We start from the raw sequence: 15,365 nt of genomic DNA, 5'->3' as shown, positions 1-15,365 counted from the left end.
AAGGGAAGTGCAAGCTAAGGGATTCTTTCTGATGGACTATGCCAAGGCATAAAAAGCATTCATATTGTGGCTTTAATGGTTTATTTGTTTGAATCTGAGATGGAGCTTCACAGGGTAACTTATCTTTGAACTAATAAAGTAAGGAAAAGGAAAGTGTTGGCTCTGTTGGTAGTGAGTTCAGAAAAGCAGGATGACAGAGGTCAACAACCGGCCTGAGGATTCCCTGTATAATTCACACATCAACAGGAGACTGTGGAGGAGCTGCAGGTGCCATTTTGAGATAAACAAAGGAGAATGACACAGCTGTAAAAATAGAGGAGTCAGGATTTGTGTTGGGTTTGTATAATTTCCTGAAGAATCTTGATATTTTATGTTTAATACTAATAAAGGCATTTCTAATTAGGAGACATAATTGTACAGCTACCTTGATTGGTTGTCTGTAACTAATTATTAATCTGTTTATAATAAAAATCATTGCATTTCACCAATTGTAAGATATTTATTCTTAAAACACAAAATTAGGTCTGTATATCACTAAAAGGAATAATGTTGCCAAGTTAACTATGATATTCTATTCCTTGTAGATGCAAAAGGACAATAAGATGTTAAATTGTGAGGGGAAAAATCTGTACCTAAGAATTGAATTAAGGTAAACAGTGTTAGGTCAACTAAAAGTCATAAATATTTTTATTTGCAAACAATGATGATCACTCTCTCTCATGTCTCCAATGATTGAGAATAAAATGCACCAAAGAAAACTACTACTACGTGGATACTAAGCACTCAAGATTTTCTTACGCACAAGCAAATTGTAAGAATATCTTTGTAGGTAGGGGCAAGAATTCACAGGCCACTCAAAGAAGGGGTTAACTACAGAAATGACACAGGACTTAGAAAAATCTGACTGTATTTTAAAACAAGGGATAGTTGTGATTCTGCTATACTTATTGAAGTAAATAGCTGCTAAATTGTTTCATATAGCTCATATTTGTCAATATCCTGCATCTATTGGCAGAAATTATTGGAAGTGTGAGCTCAAAGATATATACATAAATGGAGTTGTGAATATCTATCATTCATTGGCAGCATCTGAAATGTCTTCCTATGTTCTAGAACCAACTTTATGAAGCACAATAGAAGGTAAAAATGAAAGACACCTGTTCTTTTCTAGTATCACTTAAAACTAGACTTGGTTCATGACCCAGGATCCACAAATAAGAAACACAAGTTTATCAGTCAGATGTTAGTGAACCAAGAAAAAAGGCTGTGGAGAAGTTTTCAAAAGTCATTCTACCTATGCTACAATCTGAATGAACCTTGAAAACTTGATGTTGAGTAAAATAAGCCAGGCATAAAAGGAAAATTGTATTATACCACTCATATGAAATTTCTAAAATAAGAAAATTCACAGAGACAAAGTAGATTGGAGGTTACCAAGGACTGGGGGGAGGGAAACAGGAAGTTAATGCTTAATGGCTACAAAACTTTTGTTTGGGATAATGAAAAAAATTTGGTAATGGATGGTAGTGATGGTAACACAACATTGAGAATGTAATTAGTGCCATTGAATTGTACACTTAAAAAACGTTAAAATGAGAAATGTGTTCAATATATTACCCTAACATTTTTTAAGTGGCTGTACCAATCTAGACTTTCAAGACCAGTCAATGAGACTGAGTTGCTTAATATCCTCACCAACACTGAGTATTGCCAGACTTCCAGTCTAAGCCAGAACACATAGGGATCTCACTGTTGTTTTAATTCGCATTCCCTTTATTTTTAGTGATATTGAGCTAGTTTTCATGTTTATTGGCCAAATATCCTCTTTGTTCAAATGACTGTTCAAGACTCTTGCCCAATTTTCCATAGGATTTCCTGTTCATTTTTTTATTGATTCAAAAACATTCTGCATATATTTTGAATTTAAGCCCTTTTTTTGTTTATATGTTGCAAATATACCATTCTGTTTTTTTAACTTTTCTTTCTGTTAGTATTGTCTTTGACCAACAGAAGATTATTTTAGTAGAAGACTAATTTATCAAACATTTATGTTTATTTTTACATTTATATCATGAAGAACTTCTCCTCCTGTATCTCACAGAAACTTTAACATCGGAATTGGAAGGTGAGAGGGAAGGGTGGCAGGACAGTTCTCAGATGGTCCAGGAACCCATTGTTCCAAATCTCACCTGCCTGATTGTAACTGAATGAGACCCTGAGCCAGAACTGTCTAAATAGGCCTTTCCCAAAATTTTGATCCACAAATATAATGAGAGAAAATAAAATGACTGTTGTTTTAAGCCTTTAAGTTTTAGGGTAAATTGATAAAAGAAAGAATGGGAAATATGGATATCATTTCACTAAGCACCATTACTGAAAAGATGGTACTTACTTGCTCTTCTGTGCCAACTTTTCTGTAACTGAGTATCCATATATGTATGGGGCAGTTTCTGGATTCCAAATTCACTTCAAATGGCTTATTTGTCTATCAATGCAACACTACCACACTGTCTTAATTACTTCTAATTTGTATTATGACTTGAAATAAAATCAAATATATCCTTTGGCTATACCTCCCCTTTGTATTTACATATCATGTTTAGATAAAGATTGTCAACCCCATTTTCCCCAAAATGCTGAATTTCTAATGAGACTGAATGGAACCTATGGATTTATTTGGGAAGAATCTTTGAAACATTGAGTCTTCATATCTTCAACTATGCTATCTCCCTTTCATTTTTCAGATCTCTAATTTCCCTCAATAATGTTTTATAGCTTTCTGGGTAGATTTACTGTGATGTAAATTAAAGTAATAATGCTGATATTGCCATAAATGAAAAAAATTTAAACTTTTATTTTCTTATTGTTTGTTGGTGTTACATCGAAATACCAATGACTTAACATTGAACTTGTACCAACAGACATTCCTTCATGTGTTTTTCTTGTCTTTTCACATGACCTAAACATGATATTTTAGCTATTTTATATATAACTGAACCTTGATCTGATAATATCTTACTCCTAATATTTCTGTTCTTGGGGAGAATTTCTTCAATTTTGAGTTTTTAAATTCTTAGACTGAATGTGTATTTTAATAAACTAGGGGTATAACAGTAGATTGGTTTTTTTAACAAATGAATTTTATTCATACATATTAATAAAGCATAAATCCATCCAAAGTGTACAATCAATGATATTTTGTTTAATCACATATTTGGTCATTGATCACTGTAATCATTCTTAGAGGACTTTCACTATTCCAATAATAATAATAATAATAAAAAACAAAGAAACAAACAAAACTCATCACCTCTCAGTCTCTCTATACTTCCCCTTGCCGTACATAGCTATTCCCTTTCCTTCTATCTAGTATATTTGTATTTATATTTTGTAAAAAGAGCCTTTATATGCAATATCACCCATATTCATGTCTTATGTGTGGTTTTACTATCTTATACAGTCCCTTGTTACAGTTTTTAGATTTCCTTCTAGTAATATACACTGCCTTGGATTTTCCCATTCAACTATTGTCATACCCATATAATATTAGTAGCTCTGATAGTTACAAACACCATGACATGCTTTTGCCATTTATGTTAATTTCCAAAGAACATTTTTACCAATTCTGCACAGATTAACCCTCAGTTTTTCATTGGATGTCTCTACTCTCAGTATTTCTGGGTATATATCTAGTAATGGTATTGGCAGGTCACATGGCAAGTCTATACTCAACTTCCTTATGAAATGCCACACTGTCCTCCACAGTGGCTATATGATTCTACATCCCCACCAACAGCCAATAAGCATTCCTATCTCTCCATATCCTCTCAACATTTACAATTTTCCTAATTTTTAATAGCAGCAAGTCTAATAAGTATGAAATGATATCTCATTGTAGTTTTGATTTGTATTTTCCTAATCACTAGCAAAGTTGAACTTTTTTCATGTGTTTCTTCACCATTTGTATTTCTTCTTTGGACAATTGTCTTTTCAAGTCTTTTGTCCATTTTTTAATTGGGTAGTTTGTTTTTTTTATTGTTGAGTTGTATGATTTCTTTGCATATCATGGATATTAAACCCTTATCAGATACATGATAGCCAAATATTTTCTCCCATTGAGTCAGTTGCCTTTCTACCCTTTTGACAAAGTCCTTTGAGGGGCAAAAGTGTTTACTTTTGAGGAGGTCTTTTGTTGCTCATGCTTTGGGTGTAGTAGGCAGTTGTTTCTTAAAACAAAGTCTTGAAGTTGTTTTCCTACATTTTCTTTGAGGAGTTCTATTGTTTTTATATTTAGGTCCTTGATTCACTTTGAGTTAATTTTTGCATAAAGTGTGAGCTACAGGTCCCCTTTCTTTCTTTTGGATAGGGATATACAGTTTTCCCAGCACCATTTGTTGAATAGACTGTTCTGGCCCAGCTGGGAGGGCTTGACCACCTTGTCAAAAATCACTTGACTGCTATGTTTCAATATTTGTAGTCAGTTGTAGCAAATGTAACATTCAGTTGTAAAAAGATCACTGCTGGGGAAGGGAGAAAAGGTGGAGGAAGTTGGGTATATGGGAGTACCCTATATTCTATATGTGATTTTACTGTGACCTAAAACTTTTTTGAAGACATTAATAAAAAAAAAAAGATGTAAGACACTGAGGAAGAAAGGAAGAGATTGCCTGGCCACTGTATATACAGGGCAGCAACTATTACAGTGATGAAAAGCAAAAACATCAAAAAAAATTTATATTTTCATTTTTTTAATACTCTAATTTATTTTTCATTTTATTTTAGTTTTTCCAAATTATTATGTATTTTATTTCTAATTTTAAATCTATCACTACTATTTCATTTTCCTATTAATTGAATTTGGCAATATATTAGGTTTCATTTTTGAAAAAGTTTTGGATCACAGAGGGTTCAGCTATGTCAGGGAAGGAGCATTGATGTAGGTTGTCATTGATGGGGGATACATGGGTGGGAGGGAGTTTTCCAGGGCCGGCATATAGGGTATATAGATATGTTTAGATGTTCATTGGTTATTGACACAGTGGGTAGAGTTTCAGAAGACAACTGAGGGAATGCTGAGTTCCCATCCTGGGAAGCTCTGTCACATTCTCCAATGGAACAGAAACAATCCCCCAAGTGCCAGGACAAAGACCAGTGAAGAAGGATGGTCCAATGATGGGCCTTTGATACTAATGACTTATGAGTCTGTGTGCTTGAAATTTCAACTTGGTCTAGAGCTGCAGGGTGCATAAGAGTTATCTCCTGAGAGCCTCCATGTTGCTCAAATGTGGCAAATCTCTAGGCCAAATTCAGCATATAAATGCATTACCTTCCCCCTGTGGGGCATGACTACCAGGGATGAGCCTCCCTGGTGCCGAGGGATTACTACCAAGCACTGGCTGGTGATGCAACTAGAAAAAGAAATTGAATAAAAGGGGGAAATGGTATAGACGAATGAGTTTATATGGCTAAGAGACTTCAAAATGAGTTGGGAGGTCATCAGAGGGGTCACACTTATGCACATCTCAGCAGGATCTCAGAGACAGCCAAAGTAGATACAACCCCTGGTAGTGGTGTTCCTGAGGGCTGTGGAGACACCCAGGTTACTACAGTCATGTAAGATGGCTCTAGAGTTCAGTGCCTTGCCTGTGGGTCCTACTTTAGAATTTGTGCTCCTGAGTGTGATGGAGGTGGACACAGATGTGACTTCTCTACACATGCCTCTTCTGTCACTTTTATTGAACCTATGTTTGGTGCTAGGGTTGGTGTATGTCCAGGAGACTCAATCTCTGAACTGTCCATGTGCCAGCTGGGTCCTGAGCCTCAGCAGAGTTGCAACACCTACTCTCCAGGTCTTTGGACTTGCCCAAGTCAGCTGGCAGGGAGGTGAGGATGTTCAACCACCACAGCAAGGAACTGAGAGAGTCTACAACTGCAAGCAGGAGAATCCTATCCATCAGCCATGTGGGAGCTTAGTCCCCTCTCAATTTAGAGATGGAGTGTGCTTCACTATCCCAGGGTCTTCAGGATGGAGGAATCAAATATGAATTAGAGTGGACTTATTGGTATTTTACTATAGAATTATTGTGACTCTAGCAATGGAAGAAATTATATCATTGATGCAGAGACAGTGGCCATAGGAGTTGCTGAAGGCAGGGAGAGGGAAAAAGAGGTATGATAAGGAGGCATTTTTGGGACTTGGAGTTGTCCTGAATAATGCAGGGACAGATGCAGGGCATTATATATCCTACCATAACTCACTAAATGGACTGAGAGAGAGTGTAAACTACAACATAAATTATAATTCATGCTGTGTAGCAGTGTTCCAAAATGCATTCATCAAATGCAATGAATCTACCACACTAATGAAAGAAGTTGTTGATGTGAGAGGAGTGGGGGCGGGCGGTGTGGGGTATGGGGTATATGGGAAGGGAACCTCTTATATTTTCAATGTAACATTTTGTGTGATCTGTATATCCTAAAAAAAAGGCAACAAAAAAACTAAAAAACAAAAAAAATTGAACACATTTGCACCACAAAGGACTTTGTCAAAAGGGTGAAAAGTATTTACTTTTCTTTTATAATAATAAATCATTTTAATTTTTTAAAAAATTACTTGACTATAGATGTGAGGGTCTATTTTTGAGTTCTCAAATTGGTTCCATTGATCAATGTGTCTGTCTTTATGCCAATACCATGCTGTTTTTACCAATGTAGGTAACTAATATGCCATAAAGTTCAGAAGTAAGAGTCCTCCAAACTTGTTCTTCTTTTTAAAGATGTTTTTAGCTATTTAGGCCATTTACCCTACCAAATAAATCTGATAATTGGCTTTTCCATTTCCTACACAAAAGGCTGTTGGGATTTTTATTGGGATTGGATTGAATCTGTAAATCAGTTTGGGTAAAACTGATATTTTAACAATGTTTAGTCTTCCAATCCATGAACATGGAATGTACTTCCATTTATTTAAGTCTTCAGTTTCCTTTAGCAATGTTTTGTAGTTTTCTGAATATAGGTCCTTTATGGTCCTGGTTAAGTGTATCTCTAAATATTTTATTGTTTCAGTTGGAATTTTACATGGAATTTTTTTCCTGATTTTTCTGAACTTACATGGATTTTTTTTCTGATTTCCTCCTCAGATTGCACATTAGTAGTGTAAAGAAACTAGTGATTTTTGTGTATTTATCTTGTATCCTGCCACTTTGCTGAACTCATCTATTAGTTCTAGTGGCTTTGTTGCTCTAGCTCAGGGGTTCTTAATATGAGGGCTGTAATTTCAGATTTCAGGGGGTCTGTGAGCTTGAATTGAAAATTCAAAATAACATTATTCTTTTGTAAATAATACACAGTATAGTGTGGACTTTGTAAGGGGTTGTGGTTTTCACCTGACTGGCAAAAGGATATCTGGAACAAAAAAGGTTGAGAATCCCTGCTCTAGATAGACCCTCTAGTACAATATTGAATGACAATGGTGACAGCAGGCATCTTTGTTCCTGATCTTAGTGGAAAAGCTTTCAGACTTTCACCATTGACTATAATGATAGCTGTAGGTTTTTCATTCATGCACTCTACCATATTGAGAAAGTTTCCTTCTATTCCTAAATTTTGGAGTGTTTTTATCAAGAAAGGTGCTGTATTTTGTCAAGTGCCTTTCCTGCATCAAGAGGATAATATGATTTTTCTTCTTCAATTTATCAATATGGTTCATTACACTAACTGATTTTCCTACTTGATTATGTTGCATAATACTTTTACTGTGCTTTTGGATTTTGTTTTCAAGTACTTTGTTTTGGATTTTTGCATTTATATTCATGAGAAGTTGGTCTGTAATTTATTTTGTAATATCTTTATATGATTTTGGTATTAAGGTTATGATGGTTTCATAGAATAAATTTGGTAACACTTTTTGCTGTTCAATTTTTTTGGAAAAGCTTGAGCAAGAATGGTATTAGATAGTCTTTGAAAAGATTGGTAAAATTCACCCATGAAGCCATCTGGTCCCAGGCTTTTTATCTTTGGGAGGTTTCTGAACACTTTTTCAGTCTCTTCACTTGTGATTGGTTTCTTGAGGTTTCTTCTAGGGTCAGTGTAGGTGGTTCGTTTGTTTCTAGGAATTTGTCCATCTCATGTACACTATCTAGTTTTTTGGCACACAGTTGTTCATAATATCCTCTTATGATCTCTCTTATTTCTGTAGGGTCAATGGCAATATCCCCTCTCTCATTTCTGATTCTATTTATTTGCATCTTCTCCCTTTTTCCTTTGTCAGTCTAGCTAAGGTTTAATCAATTTTCTCTATTGTTTTTGTTGTTGTTGTTGTTGTTTTTGTTCTCAATTTCATTTATTTCTGCTTTGATCTTTACTATTCCTTTATTTCAGCTTGGTTTGGGATTAGTTTACCATTCTTTTTCTAGTTCTTCCAGGTGTGCAGTTACAGCTTCAATTTTAGCTCTTTCTTATTTTTTAAATGTAAGCATTGAGGGTTATGAATTTCCTTCTCAGCACTGCCTTTGTGGTGTCCTATAGGTTTTGATATGTTGTGTTCTCATTTTCATCCATCTCAAGATATCTGCTGAATTTTCTTGCAATTCCTTCTTTGACCCACTGATTATTTAAGTTTGTTACTTAATCTCCAAATATTTATGAGTTTTCCCTTTTTTTCATCTATTATTGATTTCCAACTTCACTCCATTATCATCAGAGAAAGTATTTCATATAATTTCAATCTTTTTAAATTTATTTAGACTTGTCTTGTGACCCAATATATGATCTATCTTAGAGAAGGATCCATGAGCACTTGAAAAGAATGTATATCTTGCTGGTTTGAGGTGCAATGCTCTATAGATGTCTGTTAGGTCTAGCTCATTTATCACATTATTCAAGCTCTCTGTATCTTTATTTGTTCTCTGTCCAGATGTTCTACCCAATACTGAGAGTGTTGTATTGAAATCGCCAACTATTATTGTAGAGACAACTATTTCTCCCTTCGGTTTTGCCAGTGTGTACCTCATGTATTGTGGGATATGCTGATTAGCTGCATAAATATTTAGTATAGTTATTTCTTCTTGGTAAATTGCCCTTTTATTTATATATAATGACTTTCTTTATTTTTATAACAATTTTGCATTTGAAATCTATTTTGTCCAGTATTGCTACTCTAGTTCTTTTTTGATTACTATTTGCATGGAATATCTTTTTCCAACCTTTCAATTTTAACCTGGTTCTGTCATTATATCTGAGATGGGTTGTTTCTAGGCAGCATATATATTGCTCATATTTTTTAATCTATTTGTCTATATCTTTTTAAAATTAATTAATTAATTTATCTCTCCCTACCCCCAGTTGTCTGCTCTCTTTGTCCATTTGCTGTGTTCTTCTGTGACCGCATCTATCCATATCAGCAGCACTGGGAATCTGTGTTTCTTTTTGTTGCGTCATCTTGTTGTGTCAGCTCTTCATGCATGCACCACCATTCTTGGGCAGGCTGCACTTTCTTTTGTGCTGGGTGACACTCCTTACAGGGCACACTCCTTGCATGTGGGGCTCCCTTATGCAGGGGACACCCCTGTGTGGCATGGCATTCCTCACACGCATCAGCACTACGCATGGGCCAGCTCCAAATGGGTCAAGGAGGCCCGGGGTTTGAACCACAGACTTCCCATGTGGTAGGCGGACACCCTATCCATTGGGCCAAGTCTGCTTCCCTGTCTATATCTTTTGATTGGGGACCTCAAGCCATTAACACTCAATGTTATTACTGTAAAGGCGTTACTTACTTCATCCATTTTGTCCTTTGGCTCTCTGTTGTCATGTTATTCTGTTGTCTGTCTTCTTACCCTTTAGTTTACCCTCCTTAATAATCTTCATTTCTATACTCTCCTCCAAGTCTCTTGTTCTGTTTTTTCCCTTATAGGCTGCAGCACGCCCTTTAGTTTCTCTTATAATTATGGTCTTTTGGCAATATATTTTATCATTTTTTGTCTGTAAAGACTTTGAACTTACCCTAATTTTTTTTTTTCCTTAAAGAAGGTACCAGGGATTTAACCGAGGACCTTTTGTATGGGAAGCAGGTGCTCAACTACTGAGCTATATCCACTTCCCCTCAACAAGATTTGAAGATATACTTCCATGCACCCTGCATATTATCATTGTTTTCATCTTTGTCAACAGGGTATCAGAAATATATCTCATATAAGAGAGTATGAATATATATTTTTGGCTATATATGCTTCTTTCTTTGGTTGATCATTCCCATTTTTGCTTATGAATATGTGGGAATATAAACTTGTCCCTAATTGATTTATATAAATTCTTTTATTTATTTATTTATTTTTCAGGTACAGGGGGCTGTGGATTGAGCCTGGGACCATGTCTATCAGAAGCCGGTGCTCAACCATTGAGCCACATCAGCTACTCTGAATTGTTTTTTTTTGTTTGTTTGTTTTGCTTGTTGTTGTTTTTTCTTTCAGGAGGCACCAGGAACCAAACTGGGGACCTCCCAGCTTGAGCTACATCTGTTCTCTCACCCCGAGTTTTGAAGGACAGTTTTGTTGGATACAGATTTCTTTGATGGCAGTTTTTCTCTTACAGTACCTTAAATATATCATACTACTTTATTTTCACTTCTATAGTTTCTGATGAGAGGTAGGCACATAATATTATCAAGTTTCCCTTGTATGTGATGTTTTCCTTTTCTCTTGCTGCTTTCAGAATCCACTCTTTATCTCTGATTATTTGTCATTCTAACTAGTAGGTTTCTGGGGTAGGTCATTTGGATCTATTCTGTCAGGGGTGTGTCATCTTTCTTGGATATTGATATTTATGTATTTTATAAAAGTTGGAAAGTTTTCAGTCATTATTTACTCAAATATTCTTTCTGCCCCTTTTCCATTCTCTTCTCCTTCTGGGACATTGATAATGCAAATGTTTGTGCATTTTTCATTATCATTAAATTCCCTAGACTCTGTTCCATTTTTTTTCCCATTATCTTCTCTTCCCGTTCTGTATTTTCCAGTTCAGATGTTCTGTCTTCGAAATCACTAATTCTGTCTTTGAGCAATTCAAATTTGCTCTTACGTGCCTCTAATGTATTTTAATCTTATCCATCATGTTTTTCATTCCCATAAGTTTTGTTACTTTTCTTTGCAGCCATTCAAATTTCTCTTTATGCTCACCCAGTGTCTTCCTAATATCCTTTATTTAGTCATATTTTCTTTAAATTATTTGTATTGATTTAAGAGAGTTCTGTGATCATCACTGATTGTCTTAAAATCTGTATCTCTTCAGCATATTTGGTTTGTTCCTTTGGCTGGACCATCTCTTCCTGTTTCCTAGTATTGTTTGTAATTTTTTGCTGATATCTAGGCATCTGAACATGTTGGTGAGTTTACTCTGATGGCCAATTTCTCTTTCTTGCTTATTGTTTTTTTTCCCCACAGCTCTTCTTTGATACTTGATTCAACTTATTCTAAGTCTTTAAAATTGCCCAGCTTAAGTTATTAAAATTGGGCCAGGGACTCACTAAAAGGGTGCAGATTTTCTCCCAAGGGTTAGGATACAGACAGTACCATAGCAGTTTTAGTCCTTGAAATTTCTAGATGGGCCAGCAGATTGTGCTCATTGGTACACATTTCCATGGAGGTTTTTCAGTCTTGGCTATCCCGTTTTCCTATGTTGACTTTCCAGAGTAGAAATCCAAAGCACACTTTGCTGGCTGAATTCACTCAAGAAAAGCTCCTCCTCCCCTAACTCCACCCCCCCTTTTCCCTTGAAACAACTGATAGAGAAGAAGATGTCTGTTCCCTTCTTAGTCAGTCGCAGTGAGCTAGGGGTTTTATTGCAGCTTAAAAGCTTAGGGGTGGGGAGTAGAGCCTTTCCCAGCCACTGCAGGGGCTTGGTAACTCACGTTCATTGTTTGGGGTTCTTCTCACTTTCCCTCACCCTCCTAGGAGTTCTGTAGCACTTTTCTGGTCTGCTGACCTCCAAAGCAGGTTCCTTGGATGGCTTTTGGCTTTTTCTCCATTGTTTTTGTGAGAGCATTGAGCTCTGCCTGTTAGTCCAATGCCATCTTCCCACAGTCCTGGAATGGCCTTTGGAAGAGTTAATTATGGTATGAACTGAGTGGCAGTACCTTGCAGGGCTGGAGAAATGTTGTGAAGAAGGCAGCATATGCTCTAAACCAGTATCCAATCTATGGTGTTCTTTTTCCCAAAGCCAGGATTCATGTGTCCAGGAATCAAAAGGTTGAAATAGGAGTAGCACTACTTACTATTAACCCTAGTGATCCACTAGCAAATTTTTGCTTTCTGTCTACATGAACTTATCCTCTGCTGGTCTAGGCAGTCTTAGTTACAAAGGAGACACAGCAATGACTCCACTGAGTAATCTAATCTAAACTACCCATCCTCTTTGAGCTCCTCATACCTCTTATTCAACAAGCAAGGAATGGAGTAACTGTACTGGCTAGGGTGATTTATCCTGATTACCAAGGGGATTGGCTTGCTACTACACAATAGAGCTAAGGAAGATTATGCCTAGAATATAGGCAATCCCTTAGTATATCTTTTAGTACCACCATGCCCTGTGATTAAAGTAAATGGAAAATTGCAGCACCCAATCCAGGCAGGACTACTAATTACCCAGAATCTTCAGAATGAAAGTTTAGGTCACCTAACAAAGCAAAGAACCATGACCAGCTAGATACTTGCTGACGATAAAGGAAATATGGAAAGGATAGTTGAGGAAGGTAGTTATAAATATGACCATGTGATCAGTCGCAAAATAGAGGACTATAACTGTTGTGTTTCTTACTTATTTTCTTATGAGTGTGTATGTGTGTTTTCTTCCCTCTCTTATCTTCTTATTATATAAGATATTAATAATAGCTAATGTCACATCACAGTATTTAAGTTACAGGATACCTAGGAGAAGAGTGAGCATTATCCAAATTCTCTGCATCCTCTTCTGGGGAAATGGTAGTGTGTTTTTGCTTGTATGCAGAATCGTTATATCATGTTAGTAGAAGTTTGACTATGTTGTTGTATTCATTTAGAGATTAAGTATGAGTTAAGAATATGTGCACAGGTACCAAGTTGATACCCTGATGGACTGTGATAGTCTTAAAAGTCAAGTTGGGAAGCAAATTTGGCTCAAAGGATAGAGCGTCCACCTACCACATGGGAGGTCCAGGGTTCAGAACCAGGCTCCTGACCCATATGATGAGCTGACCCACACACAGTGCTGATGTGTGCAAGGAATGCAGTGCCACGCAGGGGTGTCCCCTGCATAGGGGAGCCCCACGCACAAGAAATGCACCTATAAGGAGAGCTGCGCAGTGTGAAAAAAGTGCAGCCTGCCCAGGAGTGGCGTCACACACACTGAGAGCTGATGCAGCAAGATGACACAGCAAGATGACACAACAAAAAGACACACAGATACCCGGTGCTGCTGACAAGAATATGAGCAGACAAAGAAGAACACACAGGGCATGGACACAGAGAGCAGACAATTGGGGAGGATGGGAGGGGGGAAAAGGGGAAAAATAAATAAAAAATAAATCTTAGAAAAACAGTCAAGTTGGTAACAAAGTATTGAGTTACTTCATCAAACACTAATCTAGCTGTTGCTGCAAAGCTATTTAGTAAATGTTGCTAACATCTACAAGTAGTTGACTTAAAAAAAAATCCTTGTTAATGTGGTAATGAATACAAGTCCAATAAAAATCCCAACTTTTTTTAAAATAATTGATATGCTAATCCTGAAATTTATGTGAATTTAAAAAGGATTTAGCCAAAACAATTTTTAAAAGGAAGAACAAATTTGAAGGATGTACCTTACTTGATTTTAAATAGTCACTATAAACCAATTGGTAATCAAGACAGAGCAGAACTTATTAAAAGACAGAAAATAGAACAATGGAAGAAAAAACTCCAAATTTAGATCTACATATACATGGTCAAATGATTTTCAACATGGGTACCAAAATAAGTCAATGGGGAAAGGACAGTCTTTTCAACAAGTGGTGCTGGAAAAATCAGGTATCCATACAGAAAAAAAAAAAAAATTGCCTTGACTCCTACCTCACATCAAGCATAAGTAATAGTTAAAAATGGATTATAGAATTTAACAATCCAGTTATACTAGAAGGCTTTTAGAAGAAAACATAGGAAAATAACTTTTAAATCTTGGCATGAGCCAAGACTTAGGTCATAAGAAATAAGAAAAATAAATGAAAAAATAAATGAAAATGAAAAATTTCTGCTCATCACAAATACCATTAAGTATTAAGAACAAATATATCTGACAAATGCCTTGCTTCCAGAATATAAAACAAATCCTATACCTCAGTAATAAAATGACAAACAACCCAATCTTTTAAAAAAATAGCCAAAAAACAAAAACACATGGGCACACTCTTCTAAAAAGATATTTGAATAGCTAATAAATATATAACAAAGTACTCAACATCATCATACATGAGGAAAATGCACATTTAAGTCAATTATTTACCACTATCCATCTATTAGAATAGTTCTAGAATTCAATTTTTCCCCCAAACCCAGTGAGTATACCTAAAACTGCTAAGCTTTTCAACCTTTTTGTTGTTTAAGAAGTTACAATGTAGAAACAGTGTCAAAAGTCAGGCCCACTTCTATGAGCTTCCTTTTTCTCCCAGAATTTGACCTACAAATCCTAAGTGCTTTTATAGTTCTCTGAGAATTTTTAAAAGCCTTTAAAATAATATTCTGTCCAAATTTTCTAGTTGTTTCCAAATAGGATTCTTCTCAAAATACCTATTTTACCATTGTCTGAAGCCCACAATAAGTTTTGAATAATTTATTTTCTAAATATTTTAACAGGAGTTAATGTCTTTCTAATTCACAAAAGAAGAAAGTTAGAGAACTTTAAACTGTAGTTAATAATATAAAAATAATAATATCTTGTATAGATTTAGCACTAAGTATCACATGAGCTAAATCTCACCAAGTAAAATTAAGGAGAAAAACTTTACTATATCTGGGTCATGAAGGATTTTAATTTTCTGGGTCTAAGATTTTAATTTTCAGAGACAGTTCTATTTTCCTAAATAAAAATTATAATGGGATCATGCAAACCATGATGGATTTAGCACATATATTTAGTTTGACTTTCTATTGAAGTGGAAATAGTATGAACAGGAGATGAAATAGGTATAAGATACAAGCACAAAAAATGTCAGAGGAAAAAATAATAACCAAATTTTAGAAGCTGGAAGACAAATGTACAAATAGTGACATTAGAAACCCGAAAAATGTAAATTTAAGCTTGTTTTTTAGAGGAGGCATTGATTTGCACAGAAAGAGTGGTATGCTGGAAAATTCACTGAT

At 35.6% G+C, this 15,365-nt stretch overlaps 1 protein-coding gene across 11 annotated transcripts in view; it reads right to left on the bottom strand.

Moving 5' to 3' along the window:
* Nucleotides 1-15,365, bottom strand: part of DGKB (diacylglycerol kinase beta) — a 723,907-nt gene that overhangs the window by 514,139 nt on the left and 194,403 nt on the right. The window lies entirely within an intron of this gene.

The sequence above is a fragment of the Dasypus novemcinctus genome, chromosome 5 (genome assembly GCF_030445035.2).
Source record: "Dasypus novemcinctus isolate mDasNov1 chromosome 5, mDasNov1.1.hap2, whole genome shotgun sequence".
NCBI classification, from domain to species: domain Eukaryota; kingdom Metazoa; phylum Chordata; class Mammalia; order Cingulata; family Dasypodidae; genus Dasypus; species Dasypus novemcinctus.
This window is presented reverse-complemented; position numbering and strand designations above follow the sequence as displayed.